Genomic DNA, 24,980 nt, shown 5'->3' with positions numbered 1-24,980 from the left:
TGAGTGTGGTTGTCGTCCTTAGCGTAAGTTAGATTATGTAGTGTGACAGCGGCAGTGGAACATAGTTGACAGTGACATAGAATTGCTAGGAAAAAAGTGAAGGAGACGGTTCCAGTGGGAGAGGAATAAAGAGAAGCAGAAAACATGAGTGAGATAGTGTCAGTGAGAAGAGACAGCAACAGTGGGAAGCCATGAATGAGGTGGTAGCCGTAAGATGAACCAGACGGAGACAGCGGCAGTGAGAGGGAACAGTAGCAGTAGGACAGAGCGAAGGGGACTGTGGCTGTGAGACAGATAGATAAACACACAGAGGTTATGGCAAGGAGTTGGTCTAAATGAGTGAGTGAGAATGAGGAAGTGGGACTGGATGGGTATGAGCGACTTAACAGCAACCGAGTGGTGGATGTGAGTGAGTTGCAGTTACGGGAGTTGGTGGGAGTGAGAGGTGAATTGTATGTTAAAAAGAGTGTGAACATGTCCGCTCGCCAAATGTTTTGGGAAAGTTTTTAAAGATGGTGAGGAGGGTAGAAGAGGCAGCTGGTACCCCATTTTCCAGTTAGCCATTTAAACAGTTGCATATTCGCCTTTTTTGTGCTCATCTGCTGATTGACAGATGCAGCGCCAACTGCCGGCTCGTAATGTGTCTGTCTTCGCGAATGACAGCGTCAGCACGCTGCAAAGTGTCAGGTGTGAGAGCCGTGGATGGTCTCCCCAAACGCTGCAAATCGTGGAGCTCCGCCGAACCGCCTTCTAATTACCTCAGCCTCCGGACCCAGCGACTTCTTTCTCTGCAATTAGAAATACAATGACGACACGTTGCTTGTAACGTACACTACTGGACATTAAAATTGCTACACCACGAAGGTCACGTGCTACAGACGCTAAATTTAACCGACAGGAAGAAGATGCTGTGATATGCAAATGATTAGCTTTTCAGAGCATTCACACAAGGTTGGCGCCGGTGGCGAAGCCTACAACGTGCTGACATGAGGAATGTTTCCAACCGATTTCTCATAAACAAACAGCAGTTTGACCGGCGTTGCCTGGTGAAACGTTGTTGTGATGCCTCGTGTAAGGAGGAGAAATGCGTACCATCACGTTTCCGACTTTGATAAAGGTCAGATTGTAGCCTATCGCGATTGCGGTTTATCGTATCGCGACATTGCTGCTCGCGTTGGTCGAGATCCAATGACTGTTAGCAGAATATGGAATCTGTGGGTTCAGTAGGGTAATACGGAACGCCGTGCTGGATCCCAAGGGCCTCGTATCACTAGCACTCGAGATGACAGGCACTTATCCGCATGGCTGTAACGGGTAGTGCACCCACGTCTCGATCCCTGAGTCAACAGTTGGGGACGTTTGCAAGACAACAACCATCTGCACGAACAGTTCGACGACGTTTGCAGTAGCATCGACTATTAGCTCGGAGACCATGGCTGCGGTTACACTTGACGCTGCATCACAGACAGGAGCGTCTGCGATGGTCTACTCAACGACGAATCTGGATGCACGAATGGCAGAACGTCATTTTTTCGGATGAATCCAGGTTATGTTTACAGCATCATGATGGTCGCATCCGTGTTTGGCGAAATCGCGGTGAACGCACATTCGAAGAGTGTATTCGTCAGCGCCATACTGGCGTATCACCCGGGGTGATGGTATTTGGTGCCATTGGTTACACGTCTCGGTCACCTCTTGTTCGCATTGTCGGCACTCTGAACAGTGGACGTTACATTTCAGATGTGTTACGACCCGTGGCTCTACCCTTCATTCGATCCCTGTGAAACCCTACATTTCAGCAGGATAATGCGCGACCGCATGTTGCAGGTCCAGTACTGGCCTATCTGAATACAGAAAATGTTCGACTACTGCCCTGGCCAGCACGTCCTTCAGATCTCTCACCAATTGAAAACGTCTGGTCGATAGTTGCCGAGCAACTGACTCGTCACAATGATGTGGTATCGTGTTGATGCTGCATGGGCAGCTGTACCTGTACACGGCATCCAAGCTCTGTTTGACACAATGCCCAGGCGTATCAAGGCCGTTATTACGGCCAGAGGTGGTTGTTCTCGGTACTGATTTCTCAGGATCTATGCACCGAAATTGCGTGAAAATGTAATCACATGTCAGTTCTAGTATAACATATTTGTGCAATGAATGCCCGTTTATCGTCTGCATTTCTTCTTGGTGTAGCAATTTTAATGGCCAGTAGTGTATATCACCGACAGACGCCATTTGAAACTGTCCTGCAGCTACGCTGACTGTCGGAAGTGACGGAAACTTGGAGCGCTCACTCAGGAGGCTTCAAGTAACACATACGTAACGTTCGCATTCGTAGCATTGTTTTCGGCTGAGAACAAAAAATGCGGTGCATTACTGTCTGGACAACCCTCGTAGTTTTCTGTACTGCAGCTCTTCAATGGTGTCCTGTATACAATCTTGTGATATGCTACATTTACCTGAGAACTGTGTCTGCGTTATATGACAGTTCTTTTCTGATGAGTTCATCAACACGATTCAGATGAATCTCGCTTGTTGCCTTACGCGGTCGTCCAATCGAAGCTCTGTCAAACGTATTGATGTTAATTAACACATCCATTTCCTCCAGTACGAGGAAGAACAGCCCGACGTCGCACATTACTGATGTCGAAACAATCATCACCGTAAATATCTTTCATTCTTCCATACATTTCAATTGGAGGTTGGTTTTCAGCTGTTAGAAACCCTATTACAGCACGCCGTTTCTCACGCACCAACAGATGTTACACACCGCCACGTTACACGCTACAATTCGGAGCTCTCTAGGGAAGAATGGTGCAACTTGCGTCAGCGAAGCGCTTAAGTCGACCGAGTCTTCCTCGTTACTAAATACTCCATCCGATATTGAGAACAAAATAAAAATATCGTGAACGTTACTTTTCAGCATGCCTTGTAACAGAAGAAAAGAAAGATTTCAATCTATTCAAAAGAGGAAAGATAGTGTAGGATGTATGCAATGCCGTAGTTAATCTGAAAGGCCAGCCATGTTTATCAGTTGCTAAACAGAAAGACCTCTTGACGAAGCTGCATTTCTTCCTCAACAAGTCAGGAGTTCTACAGCAAACTTTGCACCATCTGATCTCAACACTAGATTTGTGTGAGAGCGAGAACTCAATACAGAGAGACATCCTTTTCTTGAAGTTATCTCTATAACTGTAAAAAAGGTATGAAAAATGTTTTTTGTTGACTACAGGTCCACTAGTTAGAATATTGTGGCTTATTTTTGTACTTTTATTATCACAAATAAAACGTAGTGCCTCGATATTAGTACAACTGAAATTAAAACTTCTTTATTGTCACTTAAGAACGAGTCAGCTCCACAGTGTGGCACTTAGAATATTCTTAATAAACTATTTATTTTGTAATTTGTCTCATTAATTTTTGCAATGATGAGGCAAGCAGCATAACTATACGGTATCAGAATTCCATCTCAATATTTTGGGTGAAAATGAGTGATGTACAAGAGAAGACACATTGTTTTAGGGTTCTCGTTGGCATTTAGGATGTTTCCACTCTCAATTGTAAGCATCGTTTGTGACCTTGGCAACCTGACGTGCAGTGTTCAGTGTTTATATAGCATCCACTGTGCAACACAAAGGCAGGCGTATCATTAGCAGTTAAAATGCACGTTGTGCACTCAGAGGGCCGGCGGAATGCGCAGCACGTGGGGCTGCCGAACTGCACGGTAGATGCGCAAATGCTCTCGGAGAATAAAACAGGTGACGCTCTAAGCCGGAGCTGGAGCAGGTGGTCCGCGCATGCCCGTGAGTCGGCTTTCGGCTCATTCCTATTCCCGGCGGTTCACACGACTCTGTAACGATTACAGCGCGGAGGCAGCCGGAATAAAATCCCGCGGGAGACAAAGCAGCCTGCTGGGATAATGGCGCACACTGGCGGCCTTCAGCGCTGCAGACGGGCTTTACTTTAGATCGCAGAACCGCCTGGAACCTATCTAGAATGCAAACTAATATTTGACAGTGAAAAATACAAATAAACAGTAACGTGACAGACAGTTCAATGCACTGACCCCCGACACACGGCATCGATTAGAAAGGGCCATATAAAAGCAGAATCGTAGGGTGCTGAGATTAATGCTTCAGCCGTAAGTGATTAGAGTGGCCGATAGATAGCCAATATGCAAGCTGAACACCGCGCTTTTCACAGTGGTCGGAAGAATCTCACCTACACCAAGTCCAGTGACTAATAAACCGTGAAAGTGTGTGTAAATATGCCACTTTGACGTCAAAGTGAAAAATTCTGCATGTGCTTGAGTGAGGACGGGGTAGAAGAATGGCTTCCGGGATAATCTGTTTCCCGTAGCATAGATCAAACAGGGAATATTATCCAAAGCATTAATAATAATGAGCGTATGAAATTGGTGGCCGGGAGACGCCTCGCGTGGCGGTTCGCCCGCCGCTCCACAAGTTCTTTAACGCCACTACGGCGACTGGCGAGTGAATGAGGATGAAATGATGATCAAAGACACATCTCGAGGCAGAGAAAATCCCTGACCCCGCCGGGAATCGAACCCGGGACCCCGTGGGCGAGAGCGAGAACGCTACCGCAAGACCACGAGCCGCGAACATCCAAGGCATTGATAAGTGTAGGTTTAACCCTGATCCTTTCCTTCAAAAAAAAAAAAAAAACTACACACATTGGCTCTTTCGGGTATTTAAGGGTATAATATACACTACTGGCCATTAAAATTGCTACACCACGAAGATGACGTGCTACAGACGCGAAATTTAACCGACAGGAAGACGATGCTGTGACATGCAAATGATTAGCTTCCAAGAGCATTAACACAAATTTGGCGCCGGTTGGCGAAGCCACCAACGTGCTGACATGAGGAAAGTTTCCAACCGACTTCTCATGCACAAACGGCAGCTGACCGGCGTTGCCTGGTGAAACGTTGTTGTGATGCCTCGTGTAAGGAGGAGAAATGCGTACCATCACGTTTCCGACTTTGATAAAGGTCGGATTGTAACCTATCGCGATTGCGGTTTATCGTATCGCGACATTGCTGCCCGCGTTGGTCGAGATCCAATGACGGTTAGCAGAATATGGAATCGGTGGGTTCAGGAGGGTAATACGGAACGCCGTGCTGGATCCCAAATGCCTCATACCACTAGCAGTCGAGATGACAGGCATCTTATCCGCATGACTGGAGCGGATCGTGCAGCCACGTCTCGATCCCTGAGTCAACAGATGGGGACGTTTGCAAGACGACAACCATCTGCACGAACAGTTCGACGACGTTTGCAGTAGCATCGACTATTAGCTCGGAGACCATGGCTGCGGTTACCCTAGACGCTGCATTACAGACAGGAGCGCCTGCGATGGTGTACTCGACGATGAACTTGGGTGCACGAATGGCAAAACCTCATTTTTCGGATGAATCCGGGTTCTGTTTACAGCATCATGATGGTCGCATCCATGTTTGGCGGCATCGCGGTGAACGCACAATGGAAGCGTGTATTCGTCATCGCCATACTGGCGTATCACCCGGGGTGATGGTATTTGGTGCCATTGGTTACACGTCTCGGTCATCTCTTGCTCGCATTGACGGCACTTTGAACAGTTGACGTTATATTTCAGATGGGTTACGACCCGTGGCTGTACCCTTCATTCGATCCCTGCGAAACCCTACATTTCAGCAGGATAATGCGCGACCGCATGTTGCAGGTCCTATACGGGCCTTTCTGGATACAGAAAATGTTCGACTGCTGCCCTGGCCAGCACATTCTCCAGATCTCTCACCAATTGAAAACGTCTGGTCAATAGTGGCCGAGCAACTGGCTCGTCACAATAGGGCAGTCACTACTCTTGATAAACTGTGGTATCGTGTTGAAGCTGCACGGGCAGCTGTACCTGTACAATCCATCCACTCAATGCCCAGGCGCATCAAGGCCGTTATTACGGCCAGAGGTGGTTGTTCTGGGTACTGGTTTCTCAGGATCTATGTACCCAAATTGCGTGAAAACGTAATCACATGTCAGTTCCAGTATAATATATTTGTCCAATGAATATCCGTTTATCATCTGCATTTCTTTTTGGTGTAGCAATTTTAATATCCAGTAGTGTACTATTAAAAGTTATTGTAACTTTAAATTTCGATTCTGTTAGTTGCCCATGTATCATAGTTTCGGAAATATGGCTCAGAGCGCTATGGGACTTAACATCTGAGGTCGTCAGTCCCCTAGAACTTAGAACAACTTAAACCTAACTAACCTAAGGACATCACACACACCAATGCCCGAGGCAGGATTCGAACCTGCGACCGTAGCGGTTGCGCGGTTCCAGACTGTAGCGCCTAGAACCGCTCGGCCACCACGGCCAGCTTCGGAAGTACTTCCACCCACTTTCATAACAGAACTCTTACAGGCGCTAACTTGTTATCTGCTCTTCAAGCTCTTCGATCAGTCTTGTCATTGAAGCGTAATGCATCTGAGACGCAACAGAATCATTTCTGTGGAATTATGGCTGTAGAGATGACTCCATCTGTTCTAGATCCCATGGATGTTTTGTTGATTCAACAAAAGATTTGTGTACACCAGCTACTAATATCAATTCAGCATGCACTTAGGTGACAAAAGTCGTGGGATCGCACATGTGCAGAATGGTTCAAATGGCTCTGAGCACTATGGGACTTAACATCTGAGGTCATCAGTCCTCTAGAACTTAGAACAACTTAAACCTAACTAACCTAAGGACATCACACACATCCATGCCCGAGGCAGGATTCGAACCTGCGACCGTAGCAGCAGCGCGGTTCCAGACTGAAGCGCCTAGAACTGCTCGGCCACAGCGGCCGGCGCACATGTGCAGATGGAGGTAGAATCGCGTACATAAGGTATAAAAGGACTATGCATTGCTGTAGCTCCCATTGGTACTCAGGTGATTCATATGAAAGGAGTCATATGTGATTATGGAAACACAACGGGAATTAACAGAGTTTGAATGTGAAATGGTATTTGGACCTACACGCATGAGAACTTTCATTTCGGAAGTCGTTAGGTAATTCAATATTCTGAGATTCACAGTGTCAAGAGTGATTCGAGGGTACCAAATTTCAGACATCACATTTCGCCACGGACAACTCAGTGGCCAACTGCCTTAACGATCAAGAGCGGCAGTGTTTGCATAGAGAATTGTCAGTGCCAACGGACAAGCAGCAGTTCGTGAAATAACTGCAGAAATCAATGTGGGAAGTACGACTAGCGTATCCGTTACGACAGTGCAGCGAAATTTGGTATTACTGGTCTAAGGCAGCAGACGACCGACTTGAATGCTTCTTTTAACAGCACATCGACTGTAGCGCCTCTTCTAGTCTCGTAGCCGTATTTGTTGTTTCCTAGACGAGTGGAATACCGTGCCCTCGTCAGATGAGTTAAAAGTTCAGTTGGTAAGAGCTGAAGGTAGTGTAACGAATGCGGATCAGACCCCATGCAGACATGGGTACAAGACTCTGCGGTGGTGTCTCCATAATGAGGTGGGATTTGTTTACATGGATTCGACTGGCCGGCCGCTGTGACCGAGCGGCTCTAGGTGCTTCAGTCCGGAACCACGCGGCTGCTACGGTCGCAGGTTCGAATCCTACCTCCGGCATAGATGTGTGTTACTTTTGAATGCATTATGGGAACAGCAGTGATCAATGTCTTGTAAATAATTACTATTAAAAACAGTCTTGATCACGATTTATTTTATAAGGTGACCGGTTTCGACCACTACTGTGGTCATCTTCAGACCATTGAGTGGAAACCCCTTTCTGTCCAACAGTCTTGATCACGATTTATTTTATAAGGTAAAAAATGGAAATGTCGTGTGGCTAGGGCCTCCCGTCGGGTAGGCCGTTCGCCTGGTGCAGGTCTTTCGATTTGACGCCACTTCGGCGACCTGCGCGTCGAATTTTATAAGGTGACCGGTTTCGACCACTACTGTGGTCATTTTCAGACCATTGAGTGGAAACCCCTTTCTGTCCAACAGAAAGGGGTTTCCACTCAATGGTCTGAAGATGAGCACAGTAGTGGTCGAAACCGGTCACCTTATAAAATAAATCGTGATCAAGACTGTTTTTAATAGTAATTATAGATGTGTGTGATGTCCTTAGGTCGGTTAGGTAGTTCTAAGTCTAGGGGACTGATGACCTCAGATGTTAAGTCCTATTGTCCAACTGAACCATTTGGATTCGACTGGGTCCTCTGATCGAACTGAACCGATTATTGAACATTGGCAGCCATTCATGGAAGTCATGTTGCCAAACAATGGTGTAATTTTTATGGCTAATAATATGCCAAGTCACCGAGCCACAACTGTCTGAAGAACATTCTGGACAGTTCGAGAGAATGATTTTGTAGACTGATGTCTATCCGAATTTTTTTTTTAGGAAATATGTAATTACAACAGTAACAGACGACACAAGTAGGGTAGGACATGGTAAGGCAGTGGACTAAGAGTCGGTATAATGCAACTTGAAACTTCGTTTCACACCTCCTGACTAGGAGTGTTTTGTCACTAGAGCGGAATGTGGGAATGATTTCGTCACTAAAGGCAAGGCCGCCTGCTACCGCTAATTCTTGGTCTGCTGAACAAGTGTTCTTTCTGCAACTGATCACCGACAAGTAAAGAAAATTAACAGACTGTTTCACGAAGAAATGAACAAACAGAAAAAAACACTATCCAAAAATCAGAATTACGTACAAGCTTCATAGATTTAAAAGTCTTTTTACCTAATGACCGAAGAACGCCAACATATCCTTATTTAGATTATCAATATAACGCCGACATAAGTCATATCTAACAAAATCCCACAATGGAACGCTTTCACAATTATGGACGGCTATAGAGGCAGTGTGGCTCAATATTTCTGCATGGGGCTTCTGACGACTTGATAAGTCTATGCCACGTCGAACTGCTCACAACGCCAGGCAAGAGGATGTCCGGGACGGTATTAGGGGATATCCTACGACTTTTGTCATCCCAGTTTAGTTTCAGAAGTATTTCCATCAACATTCCGTACAGAAAATCGGTAAGCGGGTCGAAGGCTTCCATCCAGTCACTCACTGATCAGTCTGGCCTGGCAACGGAAGACAGCAAAACGAAAGCTGAAATTTTAAATTTAGCATTTGAGAAATCTTTCACGCAGTAGGATCGTACAAACATACCGCCGTTTGAGTCTGGTACAGATTCCCGTATGGAGGACATAGTGATAGACATCCCTGGGGTTGTGAAGCAGCTGAATGGGTCGAAAATAAATAAATCGCCAGGTCCTGGTGGGATTCCAATTCGGTTTTATAGAGAGTATTGCATTGGCTCCTTACTTAGCTTGCATTTATCGCGAATCTCTTGCCCAACGTAAAGTCCCGAGCGAATAGAAGAAAGCGCAGGGGACGCCTGTATATCAGAAGGCTAGAAAGACTGATGCTCAAAATTACAGACCAATATCCTTAACATCGGTTTGTTGCAGGATTCTCGAACATATTCTCAATTCGAATATAATGAATTTCCTTGCGACAGAGAAGTTGCTGTCTATACATCGCTCCTACGAAACGCAACTCGCCCTTTTTTCACATGATATCTTGCGAACCATGGATGAAGGGTATCAGACGGATGCCAAATTCCTTAACTTCCGGAAAGCGTTTGACTCGGTGCCCCACTGCAGACTTCTAACTAAGTTACGAGCATATGGGATTGGTTCCCAAGTATGTGAGTGGCTCGAAGACTTCTTAAGTAACAGAACCCAGTACGTTGTCCTCGATGGTGAGTGTTCATCGGAGGTGAGGGTATCATCTGGAGTGCCCGAGGGAACTGTGGTAGGTCTGCTGTTGTTTTCTATCTACATAAATGATCTTTTGGATAGGTTGGATAGCAATGTGCGGCTGTTTGCTGATGATGCTGTGGTGTACGGGAAGGTGTCGTCGTTGAGTGACTGTAGGAGGATACAAGATGACTTGGACAGGAGTTGTGATTGATGTAAAGAATGGCTTCTAACTCTAAATATAGACAAATGTAAATTAATGCAGATGAATAGGTAAAAGAATCCTGTATTGTTTGAATACTCCATTAGTAGTGTAGCGCTTGACACAGTCACGTCGATTAAATATTTGGGCGTAACATTGCAGAGCGATATGAAGTGGGACAAGCATCTAATGGCAGTTGTGGGGAAGGCGGATAGTCGTCTTCGGTTCATTGGTAGAACTTCGGGAAGATGTGGTTCATCTGTAAAGGAGACCGCTTATAAAACACTAATACGATCTATTCTTGAGTACTGCTCGAGCTTTTGGGTTCCCTATCAGGTCGGATTGAGGGAGGACATAGAAGCAATTCAGAGACGGGCTGCTAGATTTGTTACTGGTAGGTTTGATCATCACGCGAGTGTTACGGAAATGCTTCAGGAACTCGGGTGGGAGTCTCTAGAAGAAAGGAGGCGTTCTTTTCGTGAATCGCTACTGAGGAAATTTAGAGAACCAGCATCTGAGGCTGACTGCAGTACAATTTTACTGTCACGAACTTACATTTCGCGGAAAGACCACAAAGATAAGGTAAAAGAGATTAGGGCTCGTACAGAGGCATATAGGCAGTCATTTTTCCCTCGTTCTGGTTTGGAGTGGAACAGGGAGAGAAGATGCCAGTTGTGGTACGAGGTACCCTCCGCCACGCACCGTATGGTGGATTGTGGAGTATGTATGTAGATGTAGATGTAGATGTAGAACTGGTATAGGTGCTAACTTGTTATTTTCTCTTCACGCTCTTCAATCAATCTTGTCATCGTAGCGTGCTAACTTGTTATTTTCTCTTCACGCTCTTCAATCAATCTTGTCATCGTAGCGTAACGCACCTGAGACGCAACAGGATCGCTCTTCTGGCATTACGGTTGCTTTGTAGATCCCGTTGACTCTGTTGATTCATTATACGTTTTATACACGCCAGCCAGTAATATCAAATATCAATCCAACACAGACGGCAAGTGAACGTGCATTAACACTATCACTAGCTGCTCTTCCTGTTCGTGGAAAGATTTTACGTTCCTTATGATACATTTTTCTTTTGACTCAATCACTTGGATCTACTGCAGGTAGCCATGTGAGGTATCAATGTCTGAAGTGTCCTCTGATTCAGATGTGGGATGAATGCTGTCGTCACTGGTCAGAATTATTCTTCTCACTGTAAGATACATTTATTAATGCTTCCAGCTGCTCGGCAGAAAGAAATCGTTTCATTATAATAAACACGGAAATTATTCCATCAGATACATGAATTGTGTCCACACCACTCTAAGTCAATGAAACATTACTGGTGGGGATAACGCTTTAATGATTTGAAAGTAAAAAGGAGTCTGCATTGTTGTGAACTCAACACAAGAAAAGACCTCCACTATTATTCATGTACGACCCACGGGTCGTATAAACACAAGCTATAACAAATTATTCTTTAGTAATGGAGAGAAAATCTAGTGTTTTCGTTTCAGGCCTAAGCTATGTAGCATGTACAGAAAAATTATCTCAGTCGCGTGGAATGGCCGCACGGTTTGAGGCGCCTTGTCACGAATTATGCGGCCCTCCCGCCGGAGGTTCGAGGCCTCCATCGGGGAATGGGTGTGTGTATTGTTCTTAGCATAAGTTAGTTTAAGTAGTTTGTAAGTCTAGGGACAGATGACCTCAGCAGTTGGTCCCTTAGGAATTCACACACGTTTGACCATCAACTATGTCATTAATTTTAAAGCGCTAGCATTTAAAAATAAACACTTTATGGTAGAAAAAACTCCTTTCTAGTCATAATGACCTGAAGATAAAATCAGGTTTAGGACCGCCGTACACAACATGTGATAAGTATTGGACCTTGGAAGAGGTGAACGAAAATCCATTTTGTGCGGCAGGAACGGGGGGCACAGTATTTTCCGCGATGCAGATCTTTTTCGTATGGTCGTAATATGCTCCGCCTACAATGTTGGCTACGTGCTGGAGATCCACTATGGGTGTGAACTTGTCCGACATCGAATGTTCGGTCCGGTCTCCTGCTTGATGGTGGTTGTAACTGTCCACAGAACACAAACTCCTTAGGGTGCAACCTGCATCTGACAGTACTCGCTGGCTCGGCGAGCTACAAAATATAGAATTTTCAGATGAACCCAACATCAGTCCGACTTCTTCTGGTAATACCATGCCTTTATGAACGGCATAGCCCACAAACGGGGAGTCATGTTTTTGGGATGATATCGAATACTCCAATGTATTTTGCTCTAAGCACTATGGGACTTGACATGTGAGGTCATCAGTCCCCTAGACTTAAAACTACTTAAACCTAACTTCACCTAAGGACAATATACACATCCATGCTCGAAGCAGGATTCGAACCAGCAGCGCGGTTCCGGACTGAAGCGCCTAGGGCTGCTCGGTCACAATTCCAATCTGTTTAGGATTATTTGAACAGTGTGGTCAAAATTTATAGTTAGTTTATGTACATAATGTGTTACGTTCAATTATGGTTTCACAGGATGAGTCAGTGCCTCTATTCACGTAATTTCGCGTGCTCTATTGCAGCAGGACATTGCTCGACCACATAAAGTGACATACGTGTAAGTCTTCCTGGTAGATGAGCGGCTGGTAATATTCATTCCATAGCCTAACCAATCTGATATGTGGCTGACACGGAACTATTCGGAAGGTTGTAAGACATTTCCAGGGGCAGATGTGGATTCTGACCACAATCTATTGGTTATGAACTGCAGATTGAAACTGAAGAAACTGCAAAAAGGCGGGAATTTAAGGAGATGGGACCTGGATAAACTGAAAGAACCAGAGGTTGTAGAGAGTTTCAGGGAGAGCATAAGGGAACAATTGACAGGAATGGGGGAAAGAAATACAGTAGAAGAAGAATGGGTAGCTCTGAGGGATGCAGTAGTGAAGGCAGCAGAGGATCAAGTAGGTAAAAAGACGAGGGCTAATAGAAATTCTTGGGTAACAGAAGAAATATTGAATTTAATTGATGAATGGAGAAAATATAAAAATGCAGTAAATGAAGCAGGCAAAAAGGAATACAAAAGTCTCAAAAATGAGATTGACAGGAAGTGCAAAATTGCTAAGCAGGGATGGCTAGAGTACAAATGTAAGGATGTAGAGGCTTGTCTCACTAGGGGTAAGATAGATACTGCCTACAGGAAAATTAAAGAGACCTTTGGAGAGAAGAGAACCACTTATATGAATATCAAGAGCTCAGATGGCAACCCAGTTCTAAGCAAAGAAGGGAAGGCAGAAAGGTGGAAGGAGTATATAGACGGTTTATACAAGGGCGATGTACTTGAGGACAATATTATGGAAATGGAAGAGGATGTAGATGAAGATGAAATGGGAGATAAGATACTGCGTGAAGAGTTTGACAGAGCACTGAAAGACCAGAGTCGAGACAGGGCCCCGGGAGTAGACAACATTCCATTAGAACTACTGATGGCCTTGGGAGAGCCAGTCATGACAAAACTCTACCATCCGGTGAGCAAGATGTATGAGACAGGCGAAATACCCACAGACTTCAAGAAGAATATAATAATTCCAATCCCAAAGAAAGCAGGTGTTGACAGATGTGAAAATTACCGAACTATCAGTTTAATAAGTCATAGCTGCAAAATACTAACGCGAATTCTTTACAGACGAATGGAAAAACTGGTAGAAGCGGACCTCGGGGAGGATCAGTTTGGATTCCGTAGAAATGTTGGAACACGTGAGGCAATACTAACCTTACGACTTATCTTAGACGTTAGATTAAGAAGAGGCAAACCTACGTTTCTAGCATTTGTAGACTTAGAGAAAGCTTTTGACAACGTTAACTGGAATACTCTCTTTCAAATTCTGAAGGTGGCAGGGGTAAGATACAGGGAGCGAAAGGCTATTTACAATTTGTACAGAAACCAGATGGCAGTTATAAGAGTCGAGGGGCATGAAAGGGAAGCAGTGGTTGGGAAAGGAGTGAGACAGGGTTGTAGCCTCTCCCCGATGTTATTCAATCTGTATATTGCGCAAGCAGTAAAGGAAACAAAATAAAAATTCGGAGTAGGTATTAAAATTCATGGAGAAGAAGTAAAAACTTTGAGGTTTGCCGATGACATTGTAATTCTGTCAGAGACAGCAAAGGACTTGGAAGAGCAGTTGAACGGAATGGACAGTGTCTTGAAAGGAGGATATAAGATGAACATCAACAAAAGCAAAACGAGGATAATGGAATGTAGTCAAATTAAATCGGGTGATGCTGAGGGGATTAGATTAGGAAATGAGACACTTAAAGTAGTAAAGGAGTTTTGGTATTTAGGGAGTAAAATAACTGATGATGGTCGAAGTGGAGAGGATATAAAATGTAGACTGGCAATGGCAAGGAAATCGTTTCTGAAGAAGAGAAATTTGTTAACATCGAGTATAGATTTAAGTGTCAGGAAGTCGTTTCTGAAAGTATTTGTATGGAGTGTAGCCATGTATGGAAGTGAAACATGGACGATAACCAGTTTGGACAAGAAGAGAATAGAAGCTTTCGAAATGGTTTGCTACAGAAGAATGCTGAAGATAAGGTGGGTAGATCACGTAACTAATGAGGAGGTATTGAATAGGATTGAGGAGAAGAGAAGTTTGTGGCACAACTTGACTAGAAGAAGGGATCGGTTGGTAGGATATGTTTTGAGGCATCAAGGGATCACAAATTTAGCATTGGAGGGCAGCGTGGAGGGTAAAAATCGTAGAGGGAGACCAAGAGATCAATACACTAAGCAGATTCAGAAGGATGTAGGTTGCAGTAGGTACTGGGAGATGAAGAAGCTTACACAGGATAGAGTAGCATGGAGAGCTGCATCAAACCAGTCTCAGGACTGAAGACCACAACAACAACAACAACAACGGAACTATTCAGAAATCGTGGTCCAGTTTTCGTTCTATGTGCAGTGTTACATAAACTATGTGTAGGAAGATTCAACTGGAAATCATTGGACCTTCTTCTATCCCACGACAAGCAGGAAGTGGCTGATTCATAACATACGGGAACTGAGAGCATAAACAATTCTGTTAGCTATCTAATATGTGCAAGAAAAAAAATTTAGTATATTTATAGCTTTTTGGTATTGAAGCATTCACTTTATTAATTGGGTTACTGTAAATACACTCCTGGAAATGGAAAAAAGAACACATTGACACCGGTGTGTCAGACCCACCATACTTGCTCCGGACACTGCGAGAGGGCTGTACAAGCAATGATCACACGCACGGCACAGCGGACACACCAGGAACCGCGGTGTTGGCCGTCGAATGGCGCTAGTTGCGCAGCATTTGTGCACCGCCGCCGTCAGTGTCAGCCAGTTTGCCGTGGCATACGGAGCTCCATCGCAGTCTTTAACACTGGTAGCATGCCGCGACAGCGTGGACGTGAACCGTATGTGCAGTTGACGGACTTTGAGCGAGGGCGTATAGTGGGCATGCGGGAGGCCGGGTGGACGTACCGCCGAATTGCTCAACACGTGGGGCGTGAGGTCTCCACAGTACATCGATGTTGTCGCCAGTGGTCGGCGGAAGGTGCACGTGCCCGTCGACCTGGGACCGGACCGCAGAGACGCACGGATGCACGCCAAGACCGTAGGATCCTACGCAGTGTCGTGGGGGACCGCACCGCCACTTCCCAGCAAATTAGGGACACTGTTGCTCCTGGGGTATCGGCGAGGACCATTCGCAACCGTCTCCATGAAGCTGGGCTACGGTCCCGCACACCGTTAGGCCGTCTTCCGCTCACGCCCCAACATCGCGCAGCCCGCCTCCACTGGTGTCGCGACAGGCGTGAATGGAGGGACGAATGGAGACGTGTCGTCTTCAGCGATGAGAGTCGCTTCTGCCTTGGTGCCAATGATGGTCGTATGCGTGTTTGGCGCCGTGCAGGTGAGCGCCACAATCAGGACTGCATACGACCGAGGCACACAGGGCCAACACCCGGCATCATGGTGTGGGGAGCGATCTCCTACACTGGCCGTACACCACTGGTGATCGTCGAGGGGACACTGAAAAGTGCACGGTACATCCAAACCGTCATCGAACCCATCGTTCTACCATTCCTAGACCGGCAAGGGAACTTGCTGTTCCAACAGGACAATGCACGTCCGCATGTATCCCGTGCCACCCAACGTGCTCTAGAAGGTGTAAGTCAACTACCCTGGCCAGCAAGATCTCCGGATCTGTCCCCCATTGAGCATGTTTGGGACTGGATGAAGCGTCGTCTCACGCGGTCTGCACGTCCAGCACGAACGCTGGTCCAACTGAGGCGCCAGGTGGAAATGGCATGGCAAGCCGTTCCACAGGACTACATCCAGCATCTCTACGATCGTCTCCATGGGAGAATAGCAGCCCGCATTGCTGCGAAAGGTGGATATACACTGTACTAGTGCCGACATTGTGCATGCACTGTTGACTGTGTCTATGTGCCTGTGGTTCTGTCAGTGTGATCATGTGATGTATCTGACCCCAGGAATGTGTCAATAAAGTTTCCCCTTCCTGGGACAATGAATTCACGGTGTTCTTATTTCAATTTCCAGGAGTGTAGATATTATGATGCAGTCTCCTTTGATATCTACATGGATCTTGCGTGTACAGCATATGCTGAAATTATTTCTTACCCTTTGCCGTTCGTTACATCGTCATGTGGTCCAAAGAAGAAGTCTTTCACCATGTTCTCGGTCACACACTAAATTTCCACGTAAACAAACAAAGCAATATAATTTTTCGCGAGCACATCTACGTATGTCTTTCTCTCTTTGAAATTCAGGCGATAGCTGGATTTGTAAAGATATTTCACACTACCTCATCTTTGTTATTGATTGACATTACGTCAAACTTGGAACGCTTTTCGGAGATATTGGAAGATCAATTCCATCTGCTCTCCAGCAGATGTGTGTTAGTCCTCTGTTGTTTTCCTTGAAGGACTGATAATTCTTTTAAAGCACCTTGTCTTCCAGGAACGTTAGAATGTGCTACCTAAAAACATCTTTCGAAATCTTATAGTTAAATGTACATTAAGCATTTTGGTTTGTAATTCTGTGCATTAGTTCCATAAAACTTTCCACTAATGCCACATCGTATTAAGTGTTCTATCTTAAGCATTCCATCAGTGCCTGACGTCTAATTCACTTACATCTAAACAGATTTTCAATACCAAGGATGCTTATTTCAATATCTTTCTTTTGTGGGTGTATGCGGTGATCAAGCGCTGGTGCTGTTGAGTCCTTCTACATGAATACGTTTTTGAATGAAGAATTTAATGTTTCAGCTGTTTATGGCTTCAGTTGATGCACGAGATATTTTATGAATAGTTTGGATTTGTTCACTGAACTTACATATGACTAGAACTTATTAGGATTTTCTTGTAATCTGTAGACAAAAGAAATTATTGCAAGTTTGATGCACATTCTGTCATAATTATGTGAGTGTTGCATTTGCATTTTCTCTATCAGGCAAGCAGGAAGGAAGGGTGGGAAGGAAGGTAAATTAAGGTTCAACGTTCCGTCAGTTACGTACTCATCACGCCCGTGTTACGCTGTCAAAGTTCTTTGATAAAAAGGCCGACTTTTATAAATCACATCATGAAGTTGGTCCAGTGCAGTATCAAAGAGTTTTCAAAATGTTTATAAATTGTTTTCAACAAAGCTGTTTTACAGTACAATAAAGACCGTACAGTAGGAGCAGAAACTCGGGCAGATGAAGGAAATCGGTCTGGCCAGTTCCTGATATTTACATATAGCGGTTTGGTGGTAACATCTTGATCTCAACGGGAATTTGAGCCGCCTTCCTTCCGAATATGACTGTGTATCAGGCTCTTTTGTAGAGAGAGTGCAGGTGCCTCCGTTTTAGCAAGATTCTTCGAATGATAGTACTAAAGTGGATCTTTCCAGTCTTGTATTAATGCAGTTGGTACGTATTTAACAAGTTGGGGGTTTATAATGTGGCTGAATTGTAACTAAGTTTGTTTTATGTTGTAAAATTTGAACTAAATCTTCTCAGTTCCAGTTTTAATTAGATGCATATTGCCAGCCAGTTCTGTCAGACGCAAATACTCATCTTCCTTCCTGATAATCTTTTCGCCTTAGGTGACCATAGTACTTTTAGTACCCTAGCGCCGCTAATTTTACCATCATCAGAATTATTATTTTAATCTTTGCGGTGACTCACTTTAAATATTTCAGATTTACATTTTAATGTCATTAAGATGGTTATAGACAAGAAAATTCAAATATTCAATGTTTTCTTCACGGAAGATTGCAAGCAACGATCCGGTGTATTCCCTGTGGATCATTGTACTCGTGCATCCATTTCGGCTCTGCTGGACACACCTGTAGAAGGGCAGACGAACATTGACGATAAATAATAATTTTAATATTAGTTTTCATTTATCCGAAACATATAAACTACATTGCTTGATTCGCCATTTTAGTAATAGCTAATGTCCGGTAGTTTCTGTTCTGATGTGATCTTTGATAAGTTTTTGTGAGTTTCATATTTATATTGAGGTTTACAACTTCGTGTACGTTTCTGCACTTATTACAAAAATTACTTGTCATCATAATGAAAAAAATGAAATGTCGTGTGACGAGGGCCTCCCGTCGTGTACACCGCTCGCCTGGTGCAAGTCTTTCGATGTGACGCCACTTCGGCGACTTGCGCGTCGATGGGGATGAAATGATGATGATTAGGACAACACAACACCCAGTCCCTGAGCGGAGAAAATCTCCGCCCCATCCGGGAATCGAACCCGGGCCCTTTGGATTGACAGTCTGTCGCGCTGACCACTTTTTTTTTATTTTTAAATCTCATTTTGTTCGTGTTTGTTCGTTGCATCTGCTCGGGGCGGACGTCGTAAGACATCCGTTTAAGTTCGTTGTTGATCGATTAACTCAGTTTTTTTTATTACAGAGGGCAGCTAACCCTCTGACCGAACACACTGAGCTACCGTGCCGGCATTTTAAAAAATGTGGAACGCTTCACGATTTTGCGTGTCATCCTTGCGCAGGGGCCATGCTAATCTTCTCTGTATCGTTCCAATTTTAGTATATGTACTGCCGAAGCAAGTACAACCACTCAGCTACCGGGGACGGACATTATAATGATAGTCATATTGTGTTTGTTTCTCAGAGCTGTAACTGAATGTCCCTGTGCAGATACGAAGGTGGAATAAGTAAAGCAACACATTATTTTTCTACCCATATTTTGATTGAAAAATTGTGGAATCTGTTGAAGACGTCTTGGAATATTCCCACCTCAGCTCCTATAGTTTCATGAAGTTCCGATAGGTGGCTGCGCTATACGCAGCTTTCAAGATGGCGTCTGTAACGGATGCGCGTTCCAAGCAGAGAAATGTCATTGAGCTTCCTTTGGCGAAAAACCAGAGAACTGCAGATATTCGTGGGAGATTGCAGAATATCTACGGAAACGTCGCAGTGAACAAAGGAACGGTGAGTCGATGGGCGAGGCGTTGCCATCGTCGCAAAATGTCGCGCAAACATGTCCTATCCCCCGCGTGTTGGCCGGCAGCACACAAAACGGTTCAAACGGCTCTGAGCACTATGGGACTTAACTTCTGAGGTCATCAGTCCCCTAGACCTTAGAGCTACTTAAACCTAACTAACCTAAGGACATTACACACATCCATGCCTGAGGCAGGATTCGAACCCGCGACCGTAGCGGTCACGCGGTTCCAGACTGTAGTGCCTAGAACCGCACGGCCACCCCGGCCGGGCAGCACACAGCTGTGACTTCTGCTGCGTTGGAAAATGTGGAAACTCTCATTCTAGGTGATCGAAGAATCACAATCAAAAGTTAACTGTCTATATTGTTAGTGCAGACACACTCGCCCACCAGTTGGGGTACTCAAACGTGTGTATACGTAGGGTTGCTCGCCGTCTAACAGAAAAGCATAAACAGCAACGAAGGACCATCTCTGTGGAATTGTTTGTACGTTAAGAGGCTGATCGTGACAATTTCTTGCCGAATATCATCACAGGCGATGAGACGTGGGTTCATGACATCGAACTGGGAACGAAACGGCAATCCATGGAGGGGCGTCACACCACCTCTCCTCTGAAGAAAATGTTCACAGTCGCACCCTCAGCCGGTTAAGTCATTGCGACGGTCTTCCGGGACCCTGGAGGGGTTTTTCTGTTCGATATCCTCCCTCACGGTGCAACGATCAACACTGACGTGTATTGTGTTACCATCAGGAAACTGAAAAAACGGCGTCAGCTTGTTCATCGCCACAAAAACTCAAACAAAGTTCTACAGCTACATCCACTCTCTCCAAGACACCTGAAGGTGTGTGGCGGAGGGTACCTTGAGTGCCTCTATCGGTTCTCCCTTCTATTCCAGTCTCGTATTGTTCGTGGAAAGAAAGATTGTCGGTATGCCTCTGTGTGGGTTCTAATCTGTCTGATGTTATCCTCATGGTCTCTTCGCGAGATCTACGTAGGAGGGAGCAATATACTGCACGACTCTTCGGTGAAGGTATGTTCTCGAAACTTCAACAAAGGCCCGTACCGAGCTACTGAGCGTCTCTCTCCCAGAGTCTTCCACTGGAGTTCATCTGTCATCTCCGTAACGCCTTCGTCATTACTAAATGTTCCTGAAACGAAGCGCGCTGCTCTCCGCTGGATCTTCTCTATCTCTTCTATCAACCTTATCTGGTACGGATCCCACACCGGTTAGCAGTATTCAAGCAGTTGGCGAACAAGTGTACTGTAACGTACTTCCTTTGTTTTCGGACTGCAATCCATGGAGTAGATTCTCCTTGTCCATGAAAATGCAAGGCCTCAACACAAGTCAGCCCACCCCAGAGGAGCTCACAAAACTTCAGTGGACTGTTCTTCCTCATCCGACCTACGACCCGGGTCTCGCACCTTCCGACTTCCATCTTCTGGCCCAATAAAGGATGCACTCCAGTAGAAGCAGTACGTGAGTGATGGGGAGGTTATTGATGCAGAAAGACATTGCTCCGATGTTCACCAGTAGACTGGTACCATGCGAGCATACAAGCCCTCACAGACAGGTGACATAAGTCCAACACTCTGAATGGAGATTGGTTGAAAAATAGGGTTTTGTAGCCAAAAGTGTCGATAATAGTATGATATATTTGAATCAGAATAAAAACACCCTAATTTCAGAAAAAAATATATTACGTTACTTCCTGAACGCCCCTCATATACCACGCAGACAACGGTGGTCGCGGACAAGCACGCGCAGTGATTACTCTACTACTGGTTTCATACTCTGGCAGTTATGCTTTGACCTACCTTTTAGTACTGATAAGTAATGCTTACTAAGGATGCCGTTACCATTGTACTTAGGTACCAGTTAGGGTGTAAGCGTGATAAGTGTTTTAATAGTGTTATATCAACTTATACAAATAACTGATGGTTGATAGTTCACCAAAACTGATTATCATTTACTCTTAATTAAATTATATTGCGGTCAGCCCCGTCAAAAATAATAGTAATTCCACTGACGTCGATTTCAGTCGATAAGGTTGGTTCTGCTTGTAGCCTGGATGTCTGTTTCTTTTACGTGTGGGCCGTCGAAAACCTTGCAGGCAGAGAATCAATATTTGGTGTTCTTACACGTAATTATCAGTACCTGTGAAAGCTAAAATTGTTATCGAAGGAATTAATGGGTAAAATATTTATTTGTGTTTATGATAAATAGGCAACTAATTCAATTATTTTTTGTCCAAACTATTGGCACCAAACCAATGGAAACAGCAAAATACCAAGGAGTAATTATCTGGAGTGACCTAAAGTGAAATGGCCACATGAAACAAGTTGAAGAAAAAGAAGATGCCAGGCTGAGAATCATTGGAAGGACCGCAATAAAACGTAATTCAGTCACGAAATAAGTGTCCTGCAAAGCACTTTTTCGACCATTTCTTGAGCACTTCTCATCAGTCTTGGACCATTGACAGATTTGATTAATAAAAGGGATTAAGAATAAATCACGAAGGGCGGCGCGCTTCGTCACGGGATCGTGTGGACACCACGAGAGCGTTAGAGGTGTTGAATAAACTCCAGTGTCAGACGCTATAAGAGGGGCGTTGAGCATCACAGAGCAGCTTTCTATTGAAATTCCAAGTGAGCAGAGTCTGCATAGCATACGGCGGCCGATGTGCAGTGACCAGTTTGTACTTAGGTACCAGTTAGGGTGTAAGCCCGGGGAGCAAAAACTGTTTGCCCCAATTCGGCGGCTCGGCGCCTCACTGCGATGACAAGAATGGAGGCACAGGCCCCACGGTCTTTTTAAAACGATTTTACAGAAACTATTCTGTATAAAAAAGTTTTAATTTTGCGTTACTTATGGTTTTATCTGGCAGCTTCATGATAACATACCCACCATTTCGTTACTTGTTATACACTCCTGGAAATTGAAATAAGAACACCGTGAATTCATTGTCCCAGGAAGGGGAAACTTTATTGACACATTCCTGGGGTCAGATACATCACATGATCACACTGACAGAACCACAGGCACATAGACACAGGCAACAGAGCATGCACAATGTCGGCACTAGTACAGTGTATATCCACTTTTCGCAGCAATGCAGGCTGCTATTCTCCCATGGAGACGATCGTAGAGATGCTGGATGTAGTCCTGTGGAACGGCTTGCCATGCCATTTCCACCTGGCGCCTCAGTTGGATCAGCGTTCGTGCTGGACGTGCAGACCGCGTGAGACGACGCTTCATCCAGTCCCAAACATGCTCAATGGGGGACAGATCCGGAGATCTTGCTGGCCAGGGTAGTTGACTTACACCTTCTAGAGCACGTTGGGTGGCACGGGATACATGCGGACGTGCATTGTCCTGTTGGAACAGCAAGTTCCCTTGCCGGTCTAGGAATGGTAGAACGATGGGTTCGATGACGGTTTGGATGTACCGTGCACTATTCAGTGTCCCCTCGACGATCACCAGTGGTGTACGGCCAGTGTAGGAGATCGCTCCGCACACCATGATGCCGGGTGTTGGCCCTGTGTGCCTCGGTCGTATGCAGTCCTGATTGTGGCGCTCACCTGCACGGCGCCAAACACGCATACGACCATCATTGGCACCAAGGCAGAAGCGACTCTCATCGCTGAAGACGACACGTCTCCATTCGTCCCTCCATTCACGCCTGTCGCGACACCACTGGAGGCGGGCTGCACGATGTTGGGGCGTGAGCGGAAGACGGCCCAGCTTCATGGAGACGGTTGCGAATGGTCCTCGCCGATACCCCAGGAGCAACAGTGTCCCTAATTTGCTGGGAAGTGGCGGTGCGGTCCCCTACGGCACTGCGTAGGATCCTACGGTCTTGGCGTGCATCCGTGCGTCGCTGCGGTCCAGTCTCAGGTCGACGGGCAGGTGCACCTTCCGCCGACCACTGGCGACAACATCGATGTACTGTGGAGACCTCACGCCCCACGTGTTGAGCAATTCGGCGGTACGTCCACCCGGCCTCCCGCATGCTCACTATACGCCCTCGCTCAAAGTCCGTCAACTGCACATACGGTTCACGTCCACGCTGTCGCGGCATGCTACCAGTGTTAAAGACTGCGATGGAGCTCCGTATGCCACGGCAAACTGGCTGACACTGACGGCGGCGGTGCACAAATGCTGCGCAGCTAGCGCCATTCGACGGCCAACACCGCGGTGCCTGGTGTGTCCGCTGTGCCGTGCGTGTGATCATTGCTTGTACAGCCCTCTCGCAGTGTCCGGAGCAAGTATGGTGGGTCTGACACACCGGTGTCAATGTGTTCTTTTTTCCATTTCCAGGAGTGTAGTTATTGTGATATTTACTGTGCGAATTTCTAAAACGTATTAGATGAAAAATAGGGGTCGGAATGATTTTCCGTTTGGTACATTTTACGTAATAAGTTGCATCATAAGAAATTTAGTTGATATATTGTATTTTTCTTTAGAATTGTGTAGAAGTCTTTATCTGTCACCAGTCTCGAGAAAACAGAACTGATTTAGCACACTCATTTGCAATCGCGCATGTCAGCCACAAAGCCTGGTTCAAATGGCTCAGAGCACTATGCGACTTAACTTCTGAGGTCATCAGTCGCCTAGAACTTAGAACTAATTAAACCTAACTAACCTAAGGACATCACACACATCCATGCCCGAGGCAGCATTCGAACCTGCGACCGTAGCGGTCACGCGGTTCCAGACTGAAGCGCCTTTAACCGCACGGCCACACGGGCCGGCCACAAAGCCTGAATGAAATATCAACAACATTCTCCATATTTCATAAACTGAGATCCCGGTGGAGGTCCAAATCCTCCCTCGGCATGGGTGTGTGTGTTTGTCCTTAGGATAATTTAGGGTAAGCTTAGGAACTGATGACCTGAGCAATTAAGTCCCATAACATTTCACACACATTTGAACATTTCGAACATAAACTGAGATACCGAAACGAGATTTTGGAAAATGATAGTACACAAAGAGGAGATGATTCTTCCATATGGTTCCCAAGAAAATCCTTATTATCTGCCGTGTTATTCCAGTAACTACACACTTTCTCGGTGAAAGAATGTAATTTTCAAGTGCCATCGATAGCTAGTGAAAGAAGAAATGTTGTGAATTTTGGAACACCATAAGTGAAGACATTACACGTATATTTTGTACAGAGGAAGTGTTTTATGATCTTAATTTTCCTCAGCTCCTCACTTAATAGACCACTGTTTCTGAATACTCTCATAACTGCGCCTGGAAAACACATTACTGAGGTGCAACTGTGTTAACACCACTGTGTTTAGTCAAAAGAAGCAAATTTTAACTTAGCAAGAAGAGAAATATATGTTTTACTCAAATTTTGCGACTCATGACGTTTTTCTGAAAGTTCAAATGTTTAACAAACCAGGCAAACATAAATAGCTGTATTTTACTCATAATTCTTTTTAGATAGTAACCAAAACAGAG

At 45.3% G+C, this 24,980-nt stretch overlaps 1 non-coding gene across 1 annotated transcript; it reads right to left on the bottom strand.

Moving 5' to 3' along the window:
• Positions 1–19,011: 19,011 nt before the first annotated feature.
• Positions 19,012–19,118, bottom strand: LOC124791113. Its single transcript, XR_007016539.1, has one exon. It is a non-coding gene; the product is annotated as a U6 spliceosomal RNA (small nuclear RNA).
• Between the last annotated feature and the right edge of the window lie 5,862 nt (positions 19,119–24,980).

This window comes from Schistocerca piceifrons, chromosome 3, assembly GCF_021461385.2.
Source record: "Schistocerca piceifrons isolate TAMUIC-IGC-003096 chromosome 3, iqSchPice1.1, whole genome shotgun sequence".
In the NCBI taxonomy this organism is placed as follows: domain Eukaryota; kingdom Metazoa; phylum Arthropoda; class Insecta; order Orthoptera; family Acrididae; genus Schistocerca; species Schistocerca piceifrons.
Note: the sequence above shows the minus strand (reverse complement) of the source record. Positions and strands in the feature narration are given on the sequence as shown.